At 37.0% G+C, this 26618-nt stretch overlaps 1 long non-coding RNA gene across 1 annotated transcript in view; it reads right to left on the reverse strand.

Annotated features, from left to right (window-relative positions):
• Window positions 1-1312: 1312 nt before the first annotated feature.
• The window catches only part of LOC120519980, a 42534-nt gene continuing 17228 nt past the window's right edge, over window positions 1313-26618 (reverse strand). Inside the window, exons 2-5 of the long non-coding RNA XR_005631727.1 lie at window positions 22617-22658; window positions 16958-16999; window positions 8597-8638; window positions 1313-1354 (exon numbers count right to left, since the gene is read on the reverse strand). This is a non-coding gene — a long non-coding RNA (uncharacterized LOC120519980). The remainder of the gene's footprint in view (window positions 1355-8596; window positions 8639-16957; window positions 17000-22616; window positions 22659-26618) is intronic.

Here is a 26618-nt window from a genome sequence, read left to right on the forward strand (position 1 = left end):
TTGAGACTCATCAGACCAGGCAACATTTTTCCAGCCTTCAATTGTCCAATTTTGGTGAGCTTGTGCAAATTGTAGCCTCTTTTTCCTATTTGCAGTGGAGATAAGTGGTACCCGGTGGGGTCTTCTGCTGTTGTAGCCCATCCGCCTCAAGGTTGTGCGTGTTATGGCTTCACAAATACTTTGCTGCATACCTCGGTTGTAACGAGTAGTTATTTCAGTCAAAGTTGCTCTTCTATCAGCTTGAATCAGTCGGCCCATTCTCCTCTGACCTCTAGCATCAACAAGGCATTTTTAAGCCCACAGGACTGCCGCATACTGGATGTTTTCCCTTTTCACACCATTCTTTGTAAACCCAAGAAATGGTTGTGGGTGAAAATCCAAGTAACTGAGCAGATTGTGAAATACTCAGACCGGCTCGTCTGGCACCAACAACCATGCCGCGCTCAGAATTGCTTAAAATACCTTTCTCTCCCATTCTGACATTCAGTTTGGAGTTCAGGAGATTTTCTTGACCAGGACAACACCCCTAAATGCATTGAAGCAACTGCCATGTGATTGGTTGATTAGATAATTGCATTAATGAGAAATTGAACAGGTGTTCCTAATAATCCTTTAGGTGAGTGTATCAGGAAAAACTTCACTTTATAATTAACTACTCGCAAAGGATGTCAATTGCCTATGGAAACATATTATTACTAAGAGTACTATATAATGCCTGAACATTACTTTGCATGGAATAGAGGAAGGTAACAACTGTTCTTTATTCATAACATTCTGTTTTATCTGCTGTATCTGTTATATTAGTGGTGATTAGTAGAATAACTGTGCTGGCTCTCATACTCTATGTGAGTATTGTGGTTTGAACTTTGAAATTTTGACATAGAGAGACCTGGTTTAGGAAATTAACTACGGTTGCAAAATAGGCTAGAAGACAAATAACAAATTTTTCATGCAATGAGTGACCAACAAAAGAGACAACCTTCCTTCGTTAGGTGAGGGCACAATCCTCTGGAGCAAAAATTTTCACCTCATATTTCCCAGTGCAGAATCAATTAATCAATTAATCATATGCAGAAGGTTAATAATGCCCATCATGAGGGCAAGAGTATCCCAGTTCCTATTTCTGGTAGTACCCCTGGCAGCCAAATGTTCTGAACTACATATTTTTAAATTGCTGAAGCTTTTCATCATCAGATTGAACAAATCATATAAAATTTGGTTATGTTTGCAATGGTAATTTATTTTATAAATACAAAAAGGTCTTCTAGAGAGGAAAAATGCATCAATAAAATAAAGTATTAATTTACTGTACCTGACATTCCCTTTCCAGGTTTCGGGTCCTAATAGTTTGTTCCTAAGAAAACATAAATAAACATTATGCAGTACGTGTCTCAAAATAAATTAGGTTTGTTCTAAAAATCATACATTATAAAATTTAAATTGCTAAATTTGGCATCACAGAAAAGGCAAAACGACAACAATATTACTGAAAATTTATGTTAGATTTATAATATTCCTTTTTGGTAAAACAAGTCATTAAAAGCAATTCATAACATTTAAAAATTAAAAGCTACAATATTTGTACAGTTTAATAGATTTAAGTTGTCTGGACTGTTAATGACAAAGTAACTTTGAAGCAGTTAGATGTTTATAAAATATACTTTAATAAGTTGAATATGTATAAACCGAAGACACCAGTTTTGGAGAAGAACCTCAAGCCATCTGTGAAGTATGTTTGTGAAATGTTATTGTTTGGGGTTACTTTGCTTACTCAGGGCCTGAGCAACTTCATCACTGAGCTGTAAATTCTGCATCATATCAAAGTATGCTTCAGTAGATTGTGAGGCCTTCTATTCGAAAGTTGAATTTGAAACGCCAATGGACCCTTCAGTACAATAATGATCTGAAGCACACTAGCAAATCCACTAAGGAATGGCTCCAAAAAGAAGAAAGTGATGGTTATGGACTGGCCTAGGGAAAGCCCTGATATGAATCCCACTGAAAAGTTGTAGGACCATTTGAACGGGCAGTACCTGGAAGAAAACCCGCTAACATCTTACAACTGAAGAAATTTTGCAGCTGAAGTGGTCAAAAATTTCACTGAGTTGATGTCATAAAAACAGTTGAGCAGTTATGCAAAATGCCTACAAGAAGTCATCCCTACTAATACGGGCAATATCAAGTTCTGAAATCAAGGGTGTGCTTACTTTTTTCCCCCAGCAGATCCACAGTAGATGATTACATCTACAGATATTTCTGTTAAATAAATAACTTAAAAGGTACATTTTTCTTGTGTTTTATTCAAGTATATCACCTTTAACGGTAGGTACAGTTTGCATGAAGATCTACTGTTTGCATGTTCAAATATGTAGAAAGCGTCAAAGCGTTTCCATGGGGTATACTTACTTTTTCAAAGACTGTACATATCATTTAGTGCCTTAAGAAGAAAGTGACGAATTGAAGACCTCACCTGTCTTGTACAGACACTTTTGTAAAGGTACAGGGCCAGTGATACTTACATAAGTAGATTCGGGGACAGTCAATAACAAGAACAAATATTTTAAAAAAGCAAATAGTGTGTGCACTTATGTATATACTTGCAAATACTATTTTGTATATTGTATATACTTTTATATATACTGTTCTGAAGATATATGGAAGTAAGAATTTCATTGTGCTATGTACTGTACACAAAACAATAAACTTGAAAACTAACAATATTAAGCACAGCTTGGAGCAAAATTCTGCAATGATTGGAGCCAATCAACAATATCTATTTTACATGGGCGTTATCGTCATCAATTGGCTCAGCCCCAACTGACATTAAATACAAATGACAACCGTTACAAAGTTTCATTGTTAAATGTGTTACTGCTCTCAGAAAGCTGGTTTCCTCTGACAGTGTTATAGTAGAAGTCTTTTGTGCACTGAGCTGTGTCGAGTGCTGCATTGTTCGAAAAGGTTTAGTAGGTTAGGTTGTAGATTTCAGTGCCTCTCTTTACTTTTGGCAGGTAATTATGTCTTTCATCCATATTTGTAGCATCTACAGTAACTCTTGATAATTCACTTGTAGCACATTTAAACCAGTTAGAAAGCATCTAAATGTTATATCAATTTGTGCATTTACAGAGTACCATAATCGGGGAAATACTTCATGTACCAGTTTAGTAATCTTGGCAGGAAATCCTTTCAAGCTTTTGTTCACCCAGCTCCATGCAAACTCTGTTCTTTTAAAAGTCATTAACAAAATGAATAAGTGGATTTTTCAAAGTAATTTTTTTCTGTTAAGATGATCTAATTAAATTTGATAGAATTAACCAATATAAATACTTAATAAATTGCAAAATATTTTAAATAAATCCAAGTTAAACTTTGTTAAAATTACAAGAGTAAAAAATTTTGTGAATTTCCCCTTGGGATTAATAAAGTATCTATCTATCTAAAATAAGCTGTTAACTTTAATTGTATTCATTAGCTGTTTTACAAGCGCTCTCAGGCTTTTCAACCTCTGCTTTGTTGCAGCAGCTTCCGATTTCTCCCTGTCTTCACGGAAGTAGCTTCTATTTTGAGTATTCTGAGTTTAATTAAACCTTTGGATATTTACATAAACAAAATAGTATAAAGGCAGCCTGAGGGTTAGTGCCTCACAGTTTCAATATTCTGGGTTCAAATCCTAGACTGAAGACTAATAGTGGAATTTATAAAGCCCTGTTATTAACTGTACTCTATATCTAAAGAACAACATCCTGTAACTATATTATTACCAAATATTACTTCAGTTGCCACTGACTTACATGGTACAGGGTATAATAAACAATAACAATACTTAGCTTCTGTTATGGTGTATAAAATCTACAAATTATTCTCTATTTTATTACATTTTGCTCACTCCCAACAAGATGAATTCAGATCAGGACACTTGCATAGGTATTCCAATATCAAAAGCATATCTTCCTCCCTTATACCTACCTCACTTTTATAACAGCTGTTCACAACAACAACAACATTTATTTATATAGCACATTTTCATACAAACAGTAGCTCAAAGTGCTTTGCATAATAAAAAATAGAAAAAAAAAAGACAATAAGAAAACAAAATAAAAAAACATTAATTAACATCGAATAAGAGTAAGGTCCAATGGCCAGGGGGGACAGAAAAAACAAAAAAAAAGCTCCAGACGGCTGGATAAAAAATAAAATCTGTAGGGATTCCAGACCATGTGACCGCCCAGTCCCCCCTGGGCAAATAGTGCTAAATTGGTTTTACACCCTGGGAAAGGAAGATTTGCTGATACCTCAGGCTATTGATTACATTTTGGATGGACACCTGGGAGAGCAATTTGGTTTACAATCTTGGAAAGGAAGATATGCCGATACCTCATACAACATCAAACAACTTTATTATTTGGTTAAAAATAGATTAAAGAGTTTGAGCAAAATTCCTCCATCTTATTGACAGCCAGCCAATCAGGTGCATGCAACAATTATGTGTTGTGAAACCATGATAGAATTTTATAGTAAACTAACCAACCCGCGGCGTACAATTCGCCTCATAATCAGGACGGTTATTTAACGATTTTTAAGCATAGGGAGAAATTAACATTTGAAAAATCGGTAATGTAATAAATCAGCAAGAAAAGCAACATTGTAACAATACACAGAACAAACCAACACACAATGCGTTCCTTGACTGAAAACTAGCGGAATGGCATCGCGCCTTCTCCTGCCAGACGGAGGGCGGGCTCGACGAAGCTCAGGCGCAGAGGGTGGAATAGGAGAAGAGAAGGGCGTCTATTCCGCTCCCTCTGTCATGCTAGTCTGCTGATTTCTCGTTCAGTATGCACTGCCTGCTCATGTGCCCACCTCCAACTCGTCACCTGAGTCGTTGTTGTCTTTGCACAGTCCAGATGCACCTGTGACTCACGTAGACTTTTTATTGCTCTGTGCGGTTTTGGCTGCTTTTCTATATATAATCCACCAAGACACCCGACCACGGTAGTAGCGAGGTTGGAGGGTGTGTACAAAGAGGTAGGGATGTAATCAGTGAGAGCGTATGAGTCGCACCTAGTGGGAATTCCACGGTTTGCAGCCCAAAAAGGGTTCAACGGCTACCCACGCCTCTCTGCGCCGGGTACACACGCTCAATCTCATGCATAATTATGTATTGAATGCTAAACACTTCTGGAAAGACACGGTTGTCTAAAACAGGTTGGTGAGAGAACACAACAGTAAGTGAATGAAAAGATGGAGCTTTGGAGACAGCAAAATACAACAGAATAGTAAACCCGCGGCATAACAAACGCTGCATAATTACTTATTGATGGTTGAACACTTCTGGAAAGACACAGGGACACCCCTCGCAAACTGTTCTACACGCCACATACAGCGATTCACATCCGCGACATGATTTTTCCTAGATGGTCCTGTTGCGTCCACCCTCGCACTCAAAGCATACACACTGCCTGATCATGTGCCCGGTCGCAAGAGAAACTCACGGAGAGCCCACCAGCTGCCTGTGTGTGCCTCTGTCTGTCTGCGGCTTTCTCGTGCGCTGCCTCTGTGTGAACCGGTCAGGCACAGAGAAGGTCAGCTGCTGAGAGAGCATCTCGACTGTTACAGGGCCTGCATTGGTGAAGCAGGTGAGACGGTAATGAAACAGAGGCTTATTGGTTTTAAAGACTGCTTCCTTCATTGTGTTTAAACCTTAGGTTTAAAGGATTGTTTTAAGGATCCCATGGGATACCCCTTGCAAACTGTTTTACACGCTGCATATAGCGATTCACTTCCGGAAGAAACATGCCACTATGAATAGTCAACGTGGCTCAGAGTTGCATGTGGACTCGACAGAAGAAAATAAAGAATGCCGGTTTTCCTGTGTCATCGCGTCCGAGTTGGTGGGCGTGGTTCTGCGAGTTGTCGTCGTATCCAATGGTCTTAGAGTTGGTGGGCGTGGCTCCTTTCTGCGTGCGCCATGGGCATCTTACTTGTTGGCGGCTTAGTGTATCCACGTCCCTTCCGCCGTGCTTTCCATGGGTGTCTTGCCTTAGAAAATTTTTATATATATTTATAGATATGCCTCATCTGAAGAGCGACATAGGAGGGAGGAAGAAGAAGAGCGAGACATCAGGACAAGAGAACAGAGCGGCGTCAGAAGAGGGCGTCAACAACGTCGCGGCCAATTCCATCTGATCGTTGGAAAAATATATAATGAACAGCTGCGAGTGCTAGATCACAAGCAGTCTTCGACATTCATCCTTCTCATCTTTACTTTTTCGTAAGCGTTTTCTAAATACGAAATATATCCAGACTTTACTAAGACAGTGTTCTCCCCAGAATTTATTTTCAGCCGGGTGTCATGAAAAAGTAGTTGGGTGGGGTATGACAGGGAAATTTGGTGGTGGAGAAAATAAAATGTGCATTATTTTTATTAGTTAATTATTCATTATTTTCCAATGCTTATTATGACTTTCTTTTTTAAGGTTTGACACTTGTGCCACAATATTTTTATTAAATTTAATAAGTTTGCAATTCAGAATACTACAACCCTAAAATAAATTTTAAATAACAATTGTTATGACATAAACCAAGAGGCCCAATTATTGTAAGCTGTCAGGAAGAAAAGTGAAAATAATGAAAAAAGTATGGAAACCTAATGAAAAGAAATAATAAAATATTCTTCAAAGCCAACTTGCATATGCAGAATGTGTCTTCAGTTAAATATTATTTTTTCTTCTTTTCTTCCTAGAGGCCAAGTTGCCTGCAGCTTTCACATAATCAAAGTTCCAAGTATCTGGGTACTCCAAGGAGATCAGCATGAAATTATTTAGCGTGCTTTGATTCATGCGATTTCGCAAACATGTCTTGATTCTTTTAAGGGCAGAAAACCCCCTTTCACCTTCAGCTGTGCTCAATGGGATCACTAGCCCAATATGAGCTAGTCTGGCTAAATTTGGAAACTACTCTGAGTTGTTGCCATTTTTACTAAAATCTGTTTTGGACTGAAGTCTTTGTATGATTGACTTATGATCATTTTTGGCACAACTGTCCAATCTTGCCTGCTACTTTCATATTTTAAAATTGGAGGGCTACCATAATGATCGAAAATCTGAACCCTGGTCCAATGTGCAACTGGCATGTGTCTGAGTCTTATATCCTTCTGAGCTTAACCTTAAAAGCTGACGCTGTTATTTTATTATTCACTATGATAAAATGTATTTCTTGTCCTTTATATATAACCAATTAAGAGAAGTGCTATATTTATGGCATAACCTTTTTGTCTATCAAATGCTCCCAGAAGAACAGTTTCAACTTATAAATTACAATTACCTCACTATTCACTCTACAACTGTAATATTACACAACCTGAGCCACTTTATGAGCCATGTGCACTATCTGCACCATATTTTTATGTTGTACTATTATACTTGTTCTTTCATATGGTATATGTTTAATTATTTGTAATATTGTTATTTTATAGGAAAATAAATTTACAGAGCATTTGCATATTGAATCTTATTGTACTGTACAATGAAAATGAAGGTTTCGACAGAAGAGAGCGCATATTTATAGATGATGAAGACTAACTTCAAGTCAATTTAGTTTTCTAAGAGCTATCTTCTTGGAGCTGTGTGCTGTTTGAATACTAGGATGTATACTGGATATTTTTTGATGAAATGCATTAAAGTATGCATTCCATCACGTTCCTTTTGTTGCTCATGCCACTGCCTAAGCCACCAAAAAAACACAGTTTCATTCATCAGGAATTTTTTGTGCATACACATTTTTTTGTTTTTGTCCATACGCCATGTTTTAGTGTGAATTATACGCACGTTTCTGTACATGAAGACCCTGGTGATTACTGCTGCAGCCTTTTAACTTAGTATTCCAAATGTGTCTGAACAGAAGCATAGGCAACTATCTGGAAAAACTTCATTTTATAATTAACTATTCGCAAAGGATGTCAATTGCCTATGGAAACATATTATTACCAAGAGTACTATATCATGCATGAACATTACTTTGCATGGAATAGAGGAAGGTAACAATTGTTCTTTATTCATAACATTCTGTTTTATCTGCTATATCTGTTATATTAGTGGTGATTAGTAAAATAACTGTGCTGGCTCTAATACTCTACGTGAGTATTGTGGTTTGAACTCTGAAATGTTGACATAGAGAGACCTGGTTTAGGAAATTAACTACGGTTGTAAAATAGGCTAGAAGACAAATAACTAATTTTTCATGCAATGAGTGACCAACAAAAGAGATAACCTTCCGTTGTTAGGTGAGGGCACACTCCTCTGGAGCCAAAATTTTCACCTCGTATTTCCCATTGCAGAATCAATCAATCAATTAATCATATGCAGAAGGTTAATGCCCATCATGAGGGCAAGAGTATCCCAGTTCCTATTTCTGGTAGTACCCCTGGCAGCCAAATGTTCTGAACTACATCTTTTGAAATTGCTGAATCTTTTAATCATCAGATTGAACAAATCATATAAAATTTGGTTATGTTTGCAATGGTATTTTATAAATACCAAATGGTCTTCTAGAGAGAAAAAATGCATCAATAAAATAAAGTATTAATTTACTGTACCTGAAATTCCCTTTCCAGGTGCTGATTCATAACAGTTTGTTCCTAAGAAAACATAAATAAACATTATGAAGTACATGTCTCAAAGTAAATTAGGTTTGTTCTGAAAATCATACATTACAAAATTTAAACTGCTAAATTTGGCATGACAGAAAAGGCAAAATGACAACAATATTACTGAAAATTTATGTTAGATTTATAATATTTCTTTTTGGTAAAACAAGTCAATAAAAGCAATACCGCAACATTTAAAAAATTATAAGCTACAATATTTGTACAGTTTAATAGATTTAAGTTGTATGGACTGTTAATGAGAAAGTAACTTTGAAGCAGTTAGATGTTTATAAAATATACTTTCCGAAGTTGAATAAGTATAAACCGAAGACACCAGTTTTGGAGAAGAACCTCAAGTCATCTGTGAAGTATGTTTGTGAAATGTTATTGTTTGGGATTACTTTGCTGACTCATGGCCTGGGTAAATTCATCAAGTCAACTGTAAATTCTGCCTCATATCAAAGTATGCTTCAGTAGATTGTGAGGCCTTCTATTGAAAGTTGAATTTGAAACGCCAATGGACTCTTCAGTACAATAACAATCTGAAGCACACTAGCAAATCCACTAAGGAATGGCTCCAAAAAGAAGAAATTGATGGTTATGGACTGGCCTAGGGAAAGCCCTGATATGAATCCCACTGAAAAGTTGTGGGAGCATTTGAAACGGGCAGTACCTGGAAGAAAACCCACTAACATCTTACAACTGAAGAAATTTTGCAGCTGAAGTGGTCAAAAATTTCACTGAGTTGATGTCATAAAAACAGTTGAGCAGTTATGCAAAATGCCTACAAGAAGTCATCCCTACTAATACGGGCAATATCAAGTTCTGAAATCAAGGGTGTGCTTACTTTTTTCCCCCAGCAGATCCACAGTAGATGATTACATCTACAGATATTTCTGTTAAATAAATAACTTAAAAGGTACATTTTTCTTGTGTTTTATTCAAATATATCACCTTTAGCGGTACGTACAGTTTGCATGAAGATCTACTGTTTGCATGTTCAAATATGTAGAAAACGTCAAGAGTTTCCATGGGATATACTTACTTTTTCAAAATACTGTACATACCATTTAGTACCTTAGGAAGATAAAGTGACTAACTGAAGATCTCACCTGTCTTGTACAGACACTTTTGTAAAGGTACAGGGCCAGTGATACTTACATAAGTAGATTCGGGGACAGTTAATAACAAGAACAAATATTTTAAAAAAAGCAAATAGTATGTGCATTTATGTATATCGTATATACTTTAATATATACTGTTCTGAAGATACATGGAAGTAAGAATTTCATTGTGCTATGTACTGAACACAAAACAATAAACTTGAAAACTAACAATATTAAGCACAGCTTGGAGCAAAATTCTACAATGATTGGAGCCAATCAACAATATCTATTTTACATGGACGTTATCGTCAACCATTGGCTCAGCCCCAACTGACATCAAATGCAAATGACAACCGTTACAAAGTTCCATTGTTAAATGTGTTACTGCTATCAGAAAGCTGGTTTCCTCTGACAGTGTTATAGTAGAAGTCTTTTGTGCACTGAGCTGTGTAGAGTGCTGCATTGCTCGAAAAGGTTTGGTAGGTTAGTTTGCAGATTTCAGTGCCCCTCTTTACTTTTGGCAGGTAATTATATGTCTTTCATCCATATTTGTAGCACCTACAGTAACTCTTGATAATTCACTTGTACTACATTAAAACCAGTTAGAAAGCATCTAAATCTTATATCAATTTGTGCATTTACAGTGTGCCATAATCGGGAAATACTTCATGTACCAGTTTAGTAATCTTGGCAGGAAATCCTATCAAGCTTTCATTCACCCAGCTCCTTGCAAACTTAAATTTGTTAGAATTAATAACCAATATAAATACTGAATAAATTGCAAAAAATTTTAAATAAATCCAGGTTAAACTTTATTAAAATTACAAGAGTAACTTTAATTGTATCCATTAGCTGTTTTACATGCGCTCTCTGGCTTTTCAACCTCTGCTTTGTTGCAGCAGCTTCCGATTTCTCCCTGTCTTCACGGAAGAAAGTAGTTTCTATTTTGAGTATTCTGAGTTTAATTAAACCTTTGGATATTTACATAAACAAAATAGTATACAGTCCCTGACAAAAGTCTTGTCGCTTGTGTACAAACTGACCTGAAGTGCCGCTAAAATATATTTCTAATCAAGATTTTGTTGAATGGTGTGGGCACGGTGGCGCAATGGTAGCGCTGCTGCCTCGCAGTTAGGAGACCCGGGTTCGCTTCCCGGGTCCTCCCGGCGTGGAGCTTGCATGTTCTCCCCGTGTCTGCGTGGGTTTCCTCCCACAGTCCAAAGACATGCTGGTTAGGTGGATTGGCGATTCTAAATTGGCCCTAGTATGTGTTTGGTGTGTGGGTGTGTTTGTGTGTGTCCTGCAGTGGGTTGGCACCCTGCCCAGGATTGTTTCCCACCTTGTGCCCAGCAGACCCCCGTGACCCTGTTTTCGGATTTAGCAGGTTGGAAAATGGATGGATGGATTTTGTTACAAGAAATGGGTCATTTTAATCCCATCAGCTTTTGTAATAATGTTTCAGTGCAAAACGAAACTGACAAAAGTATTCTAATATTCACAGCTTGGTAAAGCCTACTGAGTCAAATTTTGGCAAGACATAAGTGTTGTCACCTTGTCATATGAGCTTCACCTGTGACTAATAATGGATCAATTAGGTCTCAGGTGTGTATAAAAAGAACCCCAGTACACTAGACCTTCACATCAACTGCAACTAGACCTCTGCCTAAGATTCACCCTGAGACTAAAGTGTTGATTATCAAGAGGCTGAAGACCAAATCCACTGCTGATGTGGCAAACACCTTCAATGTGTCTCAGCGTCAAGTTCAGAGGATAAAAAAAAGATTTGAAGAGACTGGAGAAGTTTTTGACAAGCCCAGGTCAGGAAGACCCCGCAAGACAACTGCTCAAGAGTCCGGACCATTTGTTGGCTCGAAAATCCAAGGCCAGCCCATTTTCCACTGCAGCAGAGCTCCATGAGACCTGGTCACCTGAACTCCCTGTGTCAACCAGAACAGTTTGTCGGATTCTGTCTCGAAATGGCCTCCATGGTCGAATCAGTGCCCATAAGCCAGCACTAAACAAAAGACAATTGAAAAACCGTGTGGCATTTACCAAGGCCCACAGCCTGCTAAAAGGATGGACGCTGGAAAAGTGTCAGAAGGTGAATTTTTTAGATGAATCCTTTGTTGAATTACACCACAGTCACCGCAAATATTGCAGGACTACTGGAACCCACATGGAGCCGAGATTTACCCAGAAAACAGTGAAGTTTGGTGGAGGCAAAATCATGGTCTGGGGTTACATCCAGTATGGGGGTATGCAAGGGAAATGCAGGGTGGAAGGCAACATCAATAGTCTAAAATACCAAGAAATCTTAGCTACCTCTTATATTCCCAACCATAAAAAAGGCCAAATTCTGCAGCAGGATGGTGCTCCATCGCATACTTCCATCTCCACATCAAAGTTCCTTAAAGCAAAAAAGATCAAGATGCTCCAGGATTGGCTAGCCCAATCACCAGACATGAACATCATTGAGCATATGTGGGGTAGGATGAAAGAGGAAGCATGGAAGACGAAACCAAAGAATATTGATGAACTCTGGGAGGCATGCAATACTGTTTTCTTTGCTATTCCTGATGACTTCATCAATAAATTGTATGAATCCTTGCCAAACCTCATGGATGCTGTCCTTGAAGCTCATGGAAGTCATACAAGATATTAAATTTGGATCTCACAGCACCACTACTTAATTTGCTGACATATTTTTGGATTTGCATTAAAGTTGTTCATTTTCTGTATAGGCGACAACACTTTTGTTTTGCCCAAATTTGACCTTTCTGTCTTGATTAAATGATAAATCTTTTTTCAGAGAAACTAATTTATTTCAGTGCATTAAACATCATTTGGGAGGGCTTTAGCTTTTCACATGAGCTATTTCTACCACCAGTTGATTAATTAAAAGTCAGGTTAATAGCAGGAGTTTATACAAAACAGAGAAGCGACAAGACTTTTGTCAGGGACTGTAAAGGCAGCCTGAGGGTTAGTGCCTCACAGTTTCAATATTCTGGGTTCAAATCCTAGACTGAAGACTGTAATAGTGGAATTTATGAAGCCCTCTTATTAACTGTACTCTGTATCTAAAGAACAACATCCTGTAACTATATTATTACTAAATATTACTTCAGTTGCCAAAGACTTACATGGTATAGGGTATAATAAACAACAATACTTAGCTTCTGTTATGGTGTACTAGCAAAATACCCACGCTTCGCAGCGGAGAAGTAGTGTGTTAAAGAAGTAATGAAAAAGAAAAGGAAACATTTTGAAAATAACGTAACATGATTGTCAATGTAATTGTTTTGTCACTGTTGTGAGTGATGAGTGTTGCTGTCATATATATATATATATATATATAGCAAAATACCCGAGCTTCGCAGCGATGTCATGTGTTAAAGAAGTTATGAAAAAGAAAAGGAAACATTTTAAATATAACGTAACATGATTGTCAAAGTAATTGCTTTGTGTATTTGGTGGTAGCGTCACAAAGTTGTTTTCGGTAGCTGCATCAGAAAATGTACCACAACGTCTGACACGCCTCCTTTTTACTGTTTTCTCACAGCTTGGATTGCTGCTGTCATATATACACACACACACACACACACACACACACACACACATATACACATACATACATATATATATATATATATATATATATATATATATATATATATATATATATATACACATACATATCTTCATATCTACATATCTATATACATACCTATCTACATCATATATACACACACATACATACACACACACAAATTATATGTGTGTGTGTGTGTATATATATATATATATATATATATATATATATACACATACTACATATATATACACATACATATACTTGTGTGTATGTTTGTATGTGTCTATATGTGTGTGTATAGCTTTGGTCACTGAGTGCAAGGGAAAAATAATAAAATATAGTCTATAAGTTATTAAACAGTAAAACATTAACGTTTTAAGAAGTACAGGTACATTGAGCACTACTGGAGTGGTTGCAGGTAAACTACATTTTAAAGACTGTGTAACACAACAGGTAAGTAACTAACAGCAGCTAAAATGTATATGGATCATCTCTCGGTAGTAGATCCCTTTTGAAAGGCGCTACACGACGGCTGTGGTATAGAAATTACATTTTCTATGTGAACGTTCAAATTTGTGCCTCTGGTAATGTGCCTTACCGGCATTTAAAGAAAATTAGTTTTGTGTCCTCTGCAGTGTTAAGAGAGAAAGGCTTTGGTTTGGGATAAAAGGAAAAAGGTGTAAAGAAAGGAAAGTTGCCTTTTTCTTTTATATAGTATAGAGAGATGTGTTCGCTGGCGTTATGATCGCCTTTTGGGGACAGTCGCGTGGGTCTTGTGTAGACTGGTGAGGCGTCCCGCCATTAATCGGCTGTGATGGCACTGTCAGTCCTGCACTCGTGTGCGTGTCTTCATAATCCGAGGTGAGGACCTGATAATCGTATACGTGCAAAAGAAAGTGTGAATCGCCTTAATATTATTTTGCCGTGGTGTAGAAAAGGGGTCCCGTGTTTGCACTTGTCTGGGCTATAGCGAAGGGGGAGGATGAAAAAAATTAAAAGTGCTCACTTTGACTTAAGGCAGAAGCGCAGTCAGCGTCTCAAAGGCCGGCACAGCTATGCACGCGCTGGCTGCTCGACTTTTGCTGGGCAGGAGACCCCTTTTGTACACACGTTCATGATATCAAAAGTCTCAGCTCTTTGGAGGTAATTCATATATTATATATATAGCAAAATACCCGCCTACCAGCGGAGAAGTAGTGTGTTAAAGAAGTAATGAAAAAGAAAAGGAAACATTTTAATAATAACGTAACATGATTGACATTGTCATGAGTGTTGCTGTCATATATATGCCTGCCTAAATAAGTCACCCTCGCGCTCTTACTTTTTACCGTTCATTTAATCATGGCTAATGGCGGAAAAATTATAAAATGGAAGGAGGATGGCTTTACCAAAACAATTATTGATGGCAAATCGATTATTCATAAAGCTTGAATTGGTGATCTGTTTTCTGTGTTAACCTCATATTTTTCATACTTCTTCTCAAACTAAGGTGGTGCGAGGGTAAAATGAATCGGGATCGCTGATCAATGTAATCGTGTACCAGGAAATCATGCATTGACAAAAGCTCCCTTTGCTTGTAATGCAAAGTGTGATTAAATGCATTATTTTTTAATGCGTTATGGAGCACATGCATCGAAGCTTCTCAGCTGTGCTTGTGCTAAGAAAAGGAAAGATTTTAAAAATAACGTAACACGATTGTCAATGTAACCTTTTGTAAGTAGTGCCTGGAGGATTCAGTGTGGAGAAACTCTAGAGAGAGCGTGTGTATTAACTTGTGGATTTTTCTGTGAGTATTTGGTGGCAGTCTGACGAAGTTGCTTCGGAAGACAGCGTTAGCATGAGCTCAGCTCAGAGTAAATGAGATGAATGGGGGGAGATGATGACGACTCCCCACCCGCCTTAACTGTCAATCCCCACAAACACAGTCTCGGAATTTGCATAAGCACACCCCTTCACCTACAATTTTAACTTAGTTACAAAGTGATCAAAACTCTCGTTTATATCCTGCGTCCTCTCATTAAACTTGTATCCCGCATTACCTGTGGGCATGTGAAACGCCAGCGTAGCCTGTCTATGAACTTAATTTAAAGTTTAGGTTTACACCTTGCTTTCTTTCCGAGGTAGCAGCACTCATGAATATGGTAGTATATGTCACTCGCTCGCTTCTTATTGTTTCGCTGCCTTCTCAATTATATAATGCATGTTTTCTTAAGCGCTTTTTGGAGGTATTCCTGGTTTTCTACGCACTGCGTTGACAGTCAGTTCACGTGATTACGTGGGAGGCGTGATGATGTCACACGAAACTCCGCCCCACGTCATTGCAGCTCAACTCCATTACAGTTAATGGAGAAAAATACCTTCCAGTTATGACCATTAGGCATAGAATTTCGAAATGAAACCTGCCCAACTTTTGTAAGTAAGCTGTAAGGAATGAGCCTGCCAAATTTCAGCCTTCTACCTACACGGGAAGTTGGAGAATTAGTGATGAGTGAGTGAGTGAGTGAGTGAGGGCTTTGCCTTTTATTAGTATAGATAAAATCTACAAATTATTCTCTATTTTTATTACATTTTGCTGACTCCCAACAAGATGAATTTAGATTCAGGACACTTGTATAGGTATTATAATATCAAAAGCATATCTTCCTCCCTTATACCTCACTTTTATAACAGCTGTTCAGAACATAGTGCTAAATTGGTTTTACCCCCTGGGAAAGGAAGATTTGCTGATACCTCAGGCTACTGATTACATTTTGGATGGACACCTGGGAGAGCAATTTGGTTTACAATCTTGGAAAGGAAGATATGCCGATACCTCATACAACATCAAACAACTTTATTATTTGGGTAAAAATAGATTAAAGAGTTTGAGCAAAATTCCTCCATCTTATTGACAGCCAGCCAATCAGGTGCATGAAACAATTATGTGTTGTGAAACCATGATAGAATTTTATAGTAAACTATCCAACCTGCGGCGTACCATTCACCGCATAATCAGGCCGTTTTTTTAACGAATTTTATTACTAAGAGTACTATATAATGCATGAACATTACTTTGCATGGAATAGAGGAAGGTAACAATAGTTTTTTATTCATAACATTGTTTTATCTGCTATATCTGTTATATTAGTGGTGATTAGTAAAATAACTGTGCTGGCTCTCATACTCTACGTGAGTATTGTGGTTTGAACTCTGAAATTTTGACATAGAGAGACCTGGTTTAATAAATTAACTATGGTTGTAAAATAGGCTAGAAGACAAATAACTAATTTTTCATGGAATGAGTGACCAACAAAAGACACAACCTTCCGTCGTTAGGTGACGGCACACTGCTCTGGAGCCAAAATTTTCAACTCATCTTTCCCATTGCAGAATTAATCATATGCAGGTTAATGCCCATCATGAGGGCAAGAGAATCCCAGTTCCTATTTCTGGTAGTACCCCTGGCAGCCAAATGTTCTGAACTACATCTTTTTAAATTGCTGAAGCTTTTAATCATCAGATTGAACAAATCATATAAAATTTGGGTATGTTTGCAATGGTATTTTATAAATAACAAATGGTCTTCTAGAGAGGAAAAATGCATCAAAAAAATAAAGTATTAATTTACTGTACCTGAAATTCCCTTTCCAGGTTTTGGATCGCAATCATTTTTTTCTAAGAAAACATAATTAAACATTATAAAGTACAAGTCTCAAAACAAATTAGGTTTGTTCTAAAAATCATATATTAAAAAATTTTAATTGCTAAATTTGGCATCACAGAAAAGGCAAAACGACAATAATATTACTGAAAATTTATGTTAAGATTTATAATATTCCTTTTTGGTAAAACAAGTCAATAAAAGCAATTGCTCAACATTTAAAAAATAACAAGCTACACTATTTGTACAGTTTAATAGATTTAACTTGTCTGGACTGTTTAATAACAAAGTAACTTTGAAGCAGTTAGATGTTTATAAAATATACTTTCCAAAGTTGAATAAGTATAAACCAAAGACACCAGTTTTGGAGAAGAACCTCAAGCTATCTGTGAAGTATGTTTGTGAAATATTATTGTTTGAAGTTACTTTGCTGACTCAGGGCCTGGGCAACTTCATCAAGTCTACTGTGAATTCTGCGTCATATCAAAGTATGCTTCAGTAGATTGTGAGGCCTTCTATTCGAAAGTTGAATTTGAAATGCCAATGGAGACTTCAATACAATAAAGATCTGAAGCACACTAGCAAATCCACTAAGGAATGGCTCCAAAAAGAAGAAATTGATGGTTATGGACTGGTCTACGGAAAGCCCTGATTTGAATCCCATTGAAAAGTTTTGGGAGCATTGGAAACAGGCAGAACCTGGAAGAAAACCCGCTAACATGTTACAACTGAAGGAATTTTGCAGGTGAAGTGGTCAAAAATTTCACTGAGTTGATGTCATAAAAACAGTTCATCAGTTATGCAAAATGCCTACAAGAAGTCATCCCTACTAATGGGGGCAATATCAAGTTCTGAAATCAAGGATGTGCTTACTTTTTTCCCCAGCAGATCCACAGTAGATGATTACACCTACACTGTACAGATATTTCTGTTAAATAAATAACTAAAAGGTAAATTTTTCTTGTGTTTTATTCAAGTATATCACCTTTATCGGCAGGTACAGTTTGCATGAAGATCTACTGTTTGCATGTTCAAATATGTAGAAAACATCGAGTTTCCATGGGGTATACTTACTTTTTCAAATGACTGTACATATCATTTAATGCCTTAGGAAGATAAAGTGACTAATTGAAGACCTCACCTGTCTTGTACAAACACTTTTGTAAAGGTACAAGGCCAGTGATACTTACATAAGTAGATTGGGGGATAGTCAATAACAAGAACAAATATTTTAAAAAAGCAAACAATGTGTGCGTTTATGTATATACTTGCAAATACTATTTTGTTTATTGTATATACTTTTATAAATACAGTACTGTTCTGAAGATGCATGGAAGTAAGAATTTCAGTGTGCTTTGTACTGTACACATAACAATAAACTTGAAAACTAACAATATTAAGCACAGCTTGGAGCCAGTCAGCAATCAACAATATCTATTTTACATGGACGTTATCGTCAACCATTGGCTCAACCCCAACTGACATCAAATACAAATGACAACCGTTACAAAGTTTTATTGTTAAATGTGTTACTGCTCTCAGAAAGCTGGCTTCCTCTGACAGTGTTATAGTAGAAGTCTTTTGTGCACTGAGCTGTGTAGAGTGCTGCATTGCTCGAAAAGGTTTGGTAGGTTAGTTTGCAGATTTCAGTGCCTCTCTTTACTTTTGGCAGGTAATTATATGTCTTTCGTCCATATTTGTAGCACCTACAGTAACTCTTGATAATTCACTTGTACTACATTTAAACCAGTTAGAAAGCATCTAAATGTTATATCAATTTGTGCATTTACAGTATGCCATAATCAGGAAATACTTCATGTACCAGTTTAGTAAACTTGGCAGGAAATCCTTTTAAGCTTTCTTTCACCCAGCTCCTTGCAAACACTGCTCTTTTAAAAGTCATTAGCAAAATGAATAAGTGGATTTTTCAAAGTAATTTTTTTCAGTTAAGATGATCTAATTAAATGTGTTAGAATTAGTAACCAATATAAATACTGAATAAATTGCAAAATATTTTAAATAAATCCAGGTCAAACTTTGTTAAAATTACAAGAGTAAAACAAGCTGTTAACTTTATTTTATGCATTAGTTGTTTTTCATTCGCTCCCCGGCTTTTCAACCTCTGCTTTGTTGCAGCAGCTTCCGATTTCTTTCCGTCTTCACGAAAGAAAGTAGCTTCTATTTTGAGATTTCTGAGTTTAATTAAACCTTTGGATATTTACATAAACAAAATAGTATAAAGGCAGCCTGAGGGTTAGTGCCTCACAGTTTCAATATTCTGGGTTCAAATCCTAGATAGAAGATTGTAATAGTGGAATTTATAAAGCCTTCTTATTAACTGTACTTTATATCTAAAGAACAACATACTGTAACTATATTGTTACCAAATATTACTGCAGCTGTGCTCACTAGGGATCACTAGCCCAATATGAGCTAGTCTGGCTAAATTTGGAAACTACTCTTTGAGTTGTTGCCATTTTTACTAAAATCTGTTTTGGACTGAAGTCTTTGTTTGATTGACTTATGCTCATTTTTGGCACAACTGTCCATTCTTGCCTGCTACTTTAACATTTTAAAATTGGAGGGCTACCATTTTTGGAGTAATGATCGAAAAGAATTTCAGCAGACGATGAAATTCACTTGATTCACTTGAATCGTTAGTTTCTGTATTGAAAACTTTTGAAAAGATGGAAATAATTGGCATGTCAGGGAATCCTGCATCTAGGTGCTTCTCTACCGTCTCTAGGTATTTATCATATATTGCAGTTTTGAATGACATTACATAACTCTGTTTATAAACTGTAAGAGTTAAATTTGAACACTGGTCCAATGTGCACCTGGCATGTGTCTGAGTCTCATATCCTTCTGAGATTAAGCTTAAAAGCTGACACTATTATTTCATTATTCACTGTGATAAAATGTATTTCTTGTCCTTTATATATAACCTCTTAAGAGAAGTGCTATATTTATGGCATAACCTTTTTGTCTATCAAATGCTCTCAGCAGAAAAGTTTCAACTTATAATTACAATTACCTCACTATTAACTCCACAACTGTAATATTACACAACCTGAGCCACTTTATGAGCCATGTGCACTATCTGCACCATATTTTTATGTTGTACTATTGTACTTATTCTTTCATATGGTATATGTTTCATTGATTTTATTATTGTTATTTTATAGGAAAATAAATTTATAGAGGATTTGTATATTGAATCTCATTGTACTGTACAAGGAAAATGAAGGAATTCGACAGAAGAGAGCGCATATTTATCGATGATGAAGATTAGCTTCAAGTCAATTTAGTTTTCTAAGAGCTATCTTCTTGGAGCTGTGAGCTGTTTAAATACTAGGATGTATACTTGATATTTTTGATGAAATGCATTAAAGTATGTATATTACATTTTACAGATAAATTATTAACTACATTTAAATAATGCGTACTGTTAATAATTAAACATGTGCGGACACGGTGGCACAGCAGTAGTGATGAGCTGGCGCCCTATCCAGGGATTGATCCTCCCTTGTGTTGTATGCTTCCTGGGACTGGCGTGACCCTGGATAGATAAATGGATGGAACAATTTAACATGTATTACCAAGATTTTTCAATGTTCCTTAACAGTCTTGAAAAATCTGCGTTCTAAGATTACAGATGGGTATACATTTAATACAGAGCTTATATTGTGGCGATTGGTTATGTGGAAAGAAAAAAATGGTAGGACAGAATTTGGGGGTTGGTACGTTTGAAAGACACAGTACTGCTGCAATAAATTATTTCATCCAGGGTCGTGTGCATCCCAGAAAATATCTTGCTGGAATCAGGACAAGTCCCTGGATGGGAGAGGCACGAGAAATTGTGGATGCGGTGGAGGTAGGAATTATTCTGGATGGGGTTTGGAGGCAGAAACAATACCTGGACAGGGTAGGAAGGAACAATTCTTGGACGGGGTGCTACCTAATCGCTACCACTGCCCCACTGTGTCCCCATGTTTAGTACGTACTTTAATGCATTTTATTATGAAAATATCAAGTATAAATATTAGTATTTTAAAATGTTGAGAGAGCTGTAATATAATAAATGTAATGTATTCTGTGTTGCGATCCATGCCTTTACGCTCCTGTGTGTGAAAGAGAAAGACCATTTAAGAAGCACATAGTAATTCACACACATACAATGCAAAGCATTTAAAAGTGCTGCTTTAGTTACAATGGGATGTGAGAAATTCTAGCAAATTAAACATTGATTTTAAGATGAAGGTTACAATGTTCTACTTTAATGACAAAATATACCATCAGATCAAAGTGAAAATTTTCAGATTTAAGTCAACATTTCGATATCTTTCTTCTTCATTGTTGCTATTTTTTTTTTTTTTACAATTCCGTATGACACCCAGACGGTGGGTCGACTTTGACATCCTACCACTTCATTTTTTATTTCGGGCACTGTGTAAGTTTCTGAACTTGAACTTTCAAGTGCCATTCCATCACGTTCCTTTTGTTACTCATGCCACTGCCTAAGCCTCCAAAAAGTATGTTTTTCCTCACCTCAGCTTCACTGAGTAGGACCTCCTTTTGGCATTTGCTGAAAATGTCCTTGTTTACATGTGCATTTGCCGTTGACTTTTAACAAAATACCGAATGGAAAGGGATATTTATATTGATTTTCATATTCAGATATGTAAAATTCTGGGAGGAGTCGGGGTAGGGTTATAAGGCATGTGCGTTAAATTTCACGTTTGTTGGGATTTATAAAGGGGAAGTGTGTCGAACTTGGCAAACACACAGTTTTATTCATCTGGAATTTTTGTACATACGAATGTTTCTGTTTTTGTCCGTGCTCCATGTTTTAGTGTGCATTATACGCACTTTTCTGTACATGAAGCCCCTGTTGATTACTGCTGCAGCCTTTACACTTAGTATTACAAATTTGTCTGAGCAGAAGCATAGGCAACTATCTGAAAAACTTCATTTTATAATTAACTACTTGCAAAGGATGTCAATTGCCTATGGAAACATATTATTACTAATAGTACTATATAATGCATGAACATTACTTTGCATGGAATAGAGGTAGGTAACAATTGTTCTTTATTCATAACATTCTGTTTTATCTGCTATATTAGTGGTGATTAGTAAAATAACTGTGCTGACTCTCATACTCTACGTGAGTATTGTGGTTTGAACTCTGAAATTTTGACATAGAGAGACCTGGTTTAGGAAATTAACTACGGTTGCAAAATAGGGTAGAAGACAAATAACTAATTTTTCATGCAATGAGTGACCAACAAAAGAGACAACCTTCTGTCGTTAGGTGAGGGCACACTCCTCTGGAGCCAAAATTTTCACCTTATATTTCCCAGTGCAGAATCAATCAATCAATTAATCATATGCAGAAGGTTCATGCCCATCATGAGGGCAAGAGTATCCCAGTTCCTATTTCTGGTAGTACCCCTGGCAGCCAAATGTTCTGAACTACATCTTTTTAAGCTGCTGAAGCTTTTAATCATCAGATTGAACAAATCATATACAATTTGGTTATTTTTGCAATGGTAATTTATTTTATAAATACCAAATGGTCTTTTAGAGAGGAAAAATGCATCAATAAAATAAAGTATTAATTTACTGTACCTGAAATTTCCTTTCCAGGTATTGGGTCACAGTCATTTCTTTCTAAGAAAACATAATTAAACATTATGCAGTACATGTCTCAAAACAAATTAGGTTTGTTCTAAAAATTATGCATCACAAAATTTAAATTGCTAAATTTGGCATCATAAAAAAGGCAAAACGACAAAAATATTTCTGAAAATTTATGTTAGATTTATAATATTCCTTTTTGGTAAAACAAAAACAATTGTGCAACATTTAAAAAATTACAAGCTACAATATTTGTACAGTTTAATAGATTTAAGTTGTTTGGACTTTTAATGACAAAGTAACTTTGAAGCAGTTAGATGTTTATAAAATATACTTTCCGAAGTCGAATAAGTGTAAACCGAAGACATCAGTTTTGGAGAACAACCTCAAGCCATCTGTGAAGTATGTTTGTGAAAAGTTATTGATTGGGGTTACTTTGCTGACTCAGGGCCTGGGCAACTTCATCAAGTCAACTGTGAATTCTGCCTCATATCAAAGTATGCTTCAGTAGATTGTGAGGCCTTCTATTCGAAAGTTGAATTTGAAACGCCAATGGACCCTTCAGTATAATAAAGCAATATAATAATGAGTATAATGAAGCACACTAGGAAAACCACTAAGGAATGGCTCCAAAAAAAGAAATTGATGGTTATGGACTGGCCTAGGGAAAGCTCTGATTTGAATCCCATTAAAAAGTTGTGGGACCATTTGAAACGGGCAGTTCCTTGAAGAAAACTCATGAAAATCTTACAACTGAAGGAATTTTGCAGGTGAAGTGGTCAAAAATTTCACTGAGTTGGTGTCATAAAAACAGTTCAGCAGTTATGCAAAATGCCTACAAGAAGTCATCCCTACTAATAGGGGCAATATCAGGTTCTGAAATCAAGGGTATGCTTACTTTTTTCCCCAGCAGATCCACAGTAGATGATTACATATACAGATATTTCTGTTAAATAAATAACTTAAAAGAAACATTTTTCTTGTGTTTTATTCAAGTATGTCACCTTTAACGGTAGGTACAGTTGGCATAAAGATCTACTGTTTGCATGTTCAAATATGTAGAAAACGTCAAGCGTTTCCATGGGGTATACTTACTTTTTCAAAATACTGTACATACCATTTAGTACCTTAGGAAGATAAAGTGACTAATTGAAGACCTCACCTGTCTTGTACAGACACTTTTGTAAAGGTACAGGGCCAGTGATACTTACATAAGTAGATTCAGGGACAGTCAATAACAAGAACAAATATTTTAAAAAAGCAAACAGTGTGTGCGTTTATGTACATACTTGCAAATACTATCTTGTATATTGTATATATTTTTATATATACTGTTCTGAAGATACATGGAAGTAAGAATTTCATTGTGCTATGTACTGTACACATAACAATAAACTTGAAAACTAACAATATTAAGCACAGCTTGGAGGAAAATTCTGCAATGACTGGAGCCAATCAACAATATCTATTTTACATGGACGTTATCGTCAACCATTGGGTCAGCCCCAACTGACATCAAATACAAATGACAACCGTTACAAAGTTTCATTGTTAAATGCGTTACTGCTCTCAGAAAGCTGGTTTCCTCTGACAGTGTTATAGTAGAAGTCTTTTGTGCACTGAGCCGTGTAGAGTGCTGCATTGCTCGAAAAGGCTTGGTAGGTTAGTTTGCAGATTTCAGTGCCTCTCTTTACTTTTGGCAAGTAATTGTATGTCTTTCATCCATATTTGTAGCACCTACAGTAACTCTTGATAATTCACTTGTACTACATTTAAACCAGTTAGAAAGCATCTAAATGTTATATCAATTTGTGCATTTACAGTATGCCATAATTGGGAAATACTTCATGTACCAGTTTAGTAATCTTGGCAGGAAATCCTTTCAAGCTTTCGTTCACCCAGCTCCTTGCAACCTGTGTTCTTTTAGAAGTCATTAACAAAATGAATAAGTGGATTTCTCAAAGTATTTTTTTTTTTCAGTTTAGATGATCTAATTAAATGAATTAGAATTAATAACCAATATAAACCTATACTAATAAAAGGCAAAGCCCTCACTGACTGACTCACTGACTCATCACCAATTCTCCCAGTTCCTGTGTAGGTAGAAGACTGAAATTTGGCAGGCTCATTCCTTACAGCTTACTTACAAAAGTTGGGCAGGTTTAATTTTGAAATTCTACGCGTAATGGTCATTACTGGAAGGTATTTTTCTCCATTTACTGTAATGAAGTTGAGCTCGAAAGCCGTGGGGGGCAGAGTTTCGCGTTACATCATCCACGCCTCCCACGTAATCACGTGAACCGACTGTCAACGCAGTGCGTAGAAAACCAGGAAGACCTCCAAAAACCACTGAAGAAAACATGCATTATATAATTGAGAAGGCAGCGAAACAATAAGAAGCGAGCGAGTGACATATACTACCATATTCATGAGTGCTGCTACTTCGGAAAGAAAGCAAGGTGTAAACCTAAACTTTAAATTAAGTTCACAGACAGGCTGCCACTGGCGTTTCACATGCTCATGGGTAATACGGGATATAAGTTTAATGAGAGGACGCAGGATATAAACGAGAGTTTTGATCACTTTGTAACTAAGTTAAAATTGCAGGTGAAGGGGTGTGCTTATGCAAATTCCGAGAGACTGTGTTTGTGGGGGATTGACAGTTAAGGCGGGTGGGGGAGTCACGTCATTATCTCCCCTCTTACCTCATTTCGCTCTGAGCTGAGCTCCGTGGCTAACGCCGTCTTCCGAAGCAACTTTGTCACACTGCCACCAAATACTCACAGAAAAATCCATAAGTTAATACACACGCTGTCTCTAGAGTTTCTCCACACTCAATATATTCCTCGCATCCCCTTTATACCCTCTGATCTCCCATTTCAATTCAGATGCCTCCAATTTCCAGTATGGTTTAGCTGCGCGATGACAAGTAATAAGTCTCGGGGACAGACCCTACAAAACGATGCCATTGATTTCAGGCAAGATTGCTTTTCTCCTGGACAACTATACTTGCATTCTCAAAAGTGAGCTTGCACAGCCGTCATATTACAACAGTGCAGCCAGAAACTTTTAAGTGCCGGGTCTTAGATAACATTAAATTAAGCCGTGGACATCGCAACATCACACAAGATAGCAGCTTACGAGAACTTAATGAACGCAGTACGAGTGATCACTTCCATGCATCAAACCTGTTCAAAAAACGCATTACACAATTGACAAGGTGATGGCTTTATATGGCGCTCGTTTATAAAGCAGCGGAGAGGCTGTGTGAAGGCAGCTACACAAAAAAAGCAGAGCTCCACACTCTGAATGTATTGCTGGCATCACCGTTATACCCTCTGATCTCCCATTTCAATTGAAATGCCTCAAATTTCCAGTAAGGCTCTGCTTCGCGATGACAATTAATAAGTCTCAGGGACACACCCTACAAAAGGTTGCCATTGATTTGAGGCAACATTGCTTTCCACCTGGACAAAACTATACGTTGCATTCTCAAAAGTTATATATACTGCTCAAAAGAATTAAAGGAACACTTTTTAATCAGAGTATAGCATAAAGTCAATGAAACTTATGGGATATTAATCTGGTCAATTGGCATTTGCCATAGAATACCAGAATTGAAAGGTTCACCACTGGCGTCCTGTGCTTTTCACAGATGAGAGCAGGTTAACCCTGAGTAAATGTGAAAGACGTGAAAGGGTCAGGAGAAGCCGTGGAGAATATTATGCTGCCTGTAACATCGTTTAGCATGACTGGTTTGGTGGTGGGTCAGTGATGATCTTGGAGGCATATCCATGGAGCGACTCACAGACCTCTACAGGCTAGACAATGGCATCTTGACTGCCATTAGGTATCAGGATGAAATCCTTGGACCCATTGTCAGACCCTACGCTGGTGCAGTAGGTCCTGGTTTCCTCCTAATGCACGACAATGCCTGGCCTCATGTGGCAAGAGTATGCAGGCAGTACCTGGAGGATGAAGGAATTGAAACAA

The sequence above is a fragment of the Polypterus senegalus genome, unplaced genomic scaffold (genome assembly GCF_016835505.1).
Source record: "Polypterus senegalus isolate Bchr_013 unplaced genomic scaffold, ASM1683550v1 scaffold_819, whole genome shotgun sequence".
Lineage (NCBI taxonomy): Eukaryota > Metazoa > Chordata > Cladistia > Polypteriformes > Polypteridae > Polypterus > Polypterus senegalus.